This window comes from Magnolia sinica, chromosome 18, assembly GCF_029962835.1.
Source record: "Magnolia sinica isolate HGM2019 chromosome 18, MsV1, whole genome shotgun sequence".
NCBI lineage: Eukaryota > Viridiplantae > Streptophyta > Magnoliopsida > Magnoliales > Magnoliaceae > Magnolia > Magnolia sinica.
In genome coordinates this window covers 42,937,236-42,941,308 of record NC_080590.1, presented here as the reverse complement: position 1 = coordinate 42,941,308, position 4,073 = coordinate 42,937,236, and positions in this window count along the sequence as shown.

Genomic DNA, 4,073 nt, shown 5'->3' with positions numbered 1-4,073 from the left:
TTCCATTAAAAAAGGAGGCCAAAAAAGAAAAGAAAAAAAAGAGAAATCAAATTGGAAGATGAAGGCTGCAACGCCACCACTAACACCACACCCCAAACTTCATGCAGCTCTGGAAGCTAGGCCTAATATTTTTTACACCCTTCTCATGACCAAAAGCTCATTTACACGTCATTCTGCACTCATGCATAGGATTATCTGTTTCTCATACTAATCTTATTCAGCTTTTGAGTTTTCTTGAAACTTTGGAAGTAAAATGCAGTCGTATTCTGTTGGTAGTTCACCATTTTAGGGTGGTGATCTTCAAGAATGAACGTAGTTCTATGAAAATCCGGACCATGGATCCAATTGTGGATGGTAGTGGCGATCTGATTTTTCCATTGGAATTTGGACTACTCTCGTTATTGTAGGTTTTAAGCACCCATATAATTGCCATCAAATGGACGGTAAGAATTTATTGATAAGTGTGATTTTGACGAGATGTTTCAACTACGATGGTCCCCTAAAGTTGGATGGTTTCGATTGATGTACATGAGTGCCATGTGCAAGGATGAGACAACTGTTTTAAAGAAGGTGGTAAGTTAACCATTAAAAAGTCATGAAAGTTTTAGATTAGAGAATGTTACTCAAAAGAAAGCTTGATGCAATCTTGAGAATTCAGTTTTTTGCTTTTGTTTTTCCCGCGCATTCAGTTCAGCAGTGAAAACGAGCACCATTTCAGAAGGTATACTGTTGCATTTTTTTTAATAGAAAATAAAGAGTTCCTTTCGGGCTATAATCCAGTCTGGATCTGTAGGTATGGCATGTATCTCTGCAACTTGGGTTAACCCAAACCCGATTGACCCAACCTGATTTTGGGTCAGGTTGTCAGCTCCTCGGGTGGATATTGGGTTGGAAAATGCGAAGCTGAATTGAATTTGGTTAGGTTTGGGTTGAGCAAATTCAGGTCGGGTTAGGAGGGGTTGGGTTGAGCATATAGAGGACTTTTGGCTGGGTTCAGGTAGTGATGGAATGAGAGAATGGTCTTACTTTTGTGGCCCAAATTTGTATCCTGAAGTTGTTAATCATAATACCTTTTTAAAGTTAGTATATCCACTTGGTGTTCCACTAAATCAAAGTTCATAATCGCCCTAGATTTTTGTTATATGGTGAGAGAATTTAAGGGGAGAGAGCAAGAAATGCTTCCTTAGGTGGTGAGCCCTGGATGTTTAGGTCCGCGCTCATCTACTTTCTGAGCCTTCTCATGGCCTGAGAAAGGGCACTGATCAGATGATCCTCGCCTTCCAAATTGTGTTTGTCAAAATGAAGGGCTAATAAATGGTCATCATGTATGTAAAGTTTTACACAACTGTTGGACCGAAATGGTTGTGGCCCAGCCGTATCATAGTGTTGGCCCTATTAAGGGGTAGGGCTTGGGCATGAAATATTGATATCTGGATTGGGCCTGGGCCTGGGCCTATTTATGAGGGCCGATTAATAAGCAAGCTTTGCCTGGAATTGGTTTTGCAAAAAGTATTAATGAGTGGACTTAATCTTGAAAACGAAAGCATGATTAGGTAACAGGCTGGGCCCATGATGATATTTGATCATTAGTCCTGCTCAAGGCCGGGCCCAGACCTGGCCATCCCAGCCTAGAGGTGGATATGCATATGTGAGGCATAAGTACCTAGAGAAGCCCTCTTGGCACCTCCTGCAGCTGGCATGTGGGACAACTCAGCGTAGAGTTTGTCAAGTGATGATACTCTTACTATAATGTGCCGGCCCATATATAAGCGCCCGTGCCCACAGGCTAGCAACTTGAGCAGACTTGCCATGATCTTTTGCTTTTTGGATTGGAGTGGGGTTGTAACTCGAGTGGCAATGGGCCAGGCCCTTGTACAGGTGGTCCACGCTTGAGCACAAAAATGGCTGGGGCCAGGCCCGACTGGCCCAGCCTAAAAATTGATAAAATTCCCAATTTCCTACTTGAATGTTCCTAACCTATCCATTGATCAAGTGGTCCACACATACACAAAAAAAAAATAGTAATTCAGAGGAATGAAATCAACAAGTCCACATTCAAGAGAAATGCGTTACATTCAGTGAGAATTGGAATGGCATATTCATTGGATATAGCACATCAACATATGAAATCAGGTTGGGCCAGCCGGGGTTGGGCTTGAATGACTTAGAGAGCAACCTTGGCTTGAAATTGATTGAGCCATGAACCCAAGGCACAAGTTGAGGAATTGTGCATAGCTTAATTCAGCCTGAATTCCTGCCACTAGAAAAAGGTCCTAATTTGATGGCACCTGTAACTGGCAAATTTTAGGAAATTTGACGCACTTTGGTGTCGAGAACAACAGTTGAAAATTTCAATGTTGAAAATGCAATTCGATGGGCCGGGACTGTAATAGTTTTCGTCAGTCAAATCGATCAGTCCAACAAGAGTTTTGGTAGAGAATAAATTCAGCGGTCCATAACCGCCAAACAAGATGCCGAAAACTTTTTTGCGGCAAACTGTCAATTGAGTTTTTGGTGGTGCTAAATTTGATGGTTCTCAGCTGCCGTTCTTTTTTAATATTCGACAGCTTGGGACTGATGTTTTAGCCCGAAATATTTAAGCCTTCGATGACTTTAGGTTGTCTAATTTTGTTTGAATATGGAAAAAAAAAAAACAGTTGAATTTTAAAGCCTCAGGGCTATGGATATGCACATACACCTAATAAGCATATTTTGTCATATTTAAAATAACCACAATCTACCAAACACCTGATCAACATATTCTATATAATCTAAAACGTATAAAATCAATTTTTCATTTTCAAATCAAATAAAATACAATACAATCAAAGTACATTTCATTTACTCTAATCCAAACACATTTTATAGAATTTACAAATAACTATAATCTAATGCATTCCAATTCCTCCGATTTACATCAATCAAATTAGAATATTTTGATTTCAAATGCATTATATTTATTTATATCTAAACATAATTAAGAAAGCCATTTACTCCCAATTCAACTCCAATTCCATTTCCCATTTACCTCCATTTATACGCTTGTGACCGAGCCCTAAAATGTAAGGTAAATGAGTCATTATTACCATTTCTAGGTGTTCCTTTAATAAAGAATTACGGCTCTTAGATTAAGAGTCAAATATACTCGTGAAATGAGGAGGTAAAGTAAGACATAATCATTATATTTTTACTTTACAAAACCACACGTTTTAGGATAATTTCAAGGTGAAACAAATGATGCAACAAAATCATCATTACAGTCAAATGCATGTGATATGGCAACAAAATTATAAAAATACATAATTATTATCCATTTATAACCGTTTACGGTTGTAATCGGATAATCACCAAAAATAACTTTAGTAATTACAATTTGGTCATTTCTACAAATTAATTAATGCAATTCAATCCAAACATCGTATTCAAATACAACCGAAAAGATTGAGAATTTCATTAAAACTAGTTTCTAGTGAGGATTTGAAGTTAATTTTGTTTTTTTGACTGGATTCTCCGCAACCAACGAGAGATCTGCCCACATATCATCATCGTGATAAGATCAGGTCATTGTAGTTAATTTTTTTTTCCAAACGTGCCTTTGGGTTTTCGATTGTTGTTTTAAAGCTGGTTACAATTGATAACGATGGTGGATGTACGGTGGAAGACATCGACCATCTTTAAGTAATGATAAGCATTATTATCATCCAAGCCGTCAACGGAAGATGATCAATGTCATCAACCGCACATTCACCATTAAAATAAATTGCATATGTCTTTGAAATGATAGACTAAAACTCGAAAACACGTGTAGTAAAAGAGAAAGTAGAAATCCAAATATATATAATCACAAGTCCATTAATCCACAATCCACCATATACTTGATAAACACATTTTATATAATTTAAAATCACCATAATTCACTTTTCTCTCTCTCTCTCTCTCTCTCTCTCTCTTTTGAGATAAAGTACAATACAATTAAAGTAAATTGAAATTATAACATGTTCTTTTTCTTCCAAGGACTTGCAAGCAGTGTATGTACATGATGTTCTTTTTGAACCATCTTTGGTCCATCCATA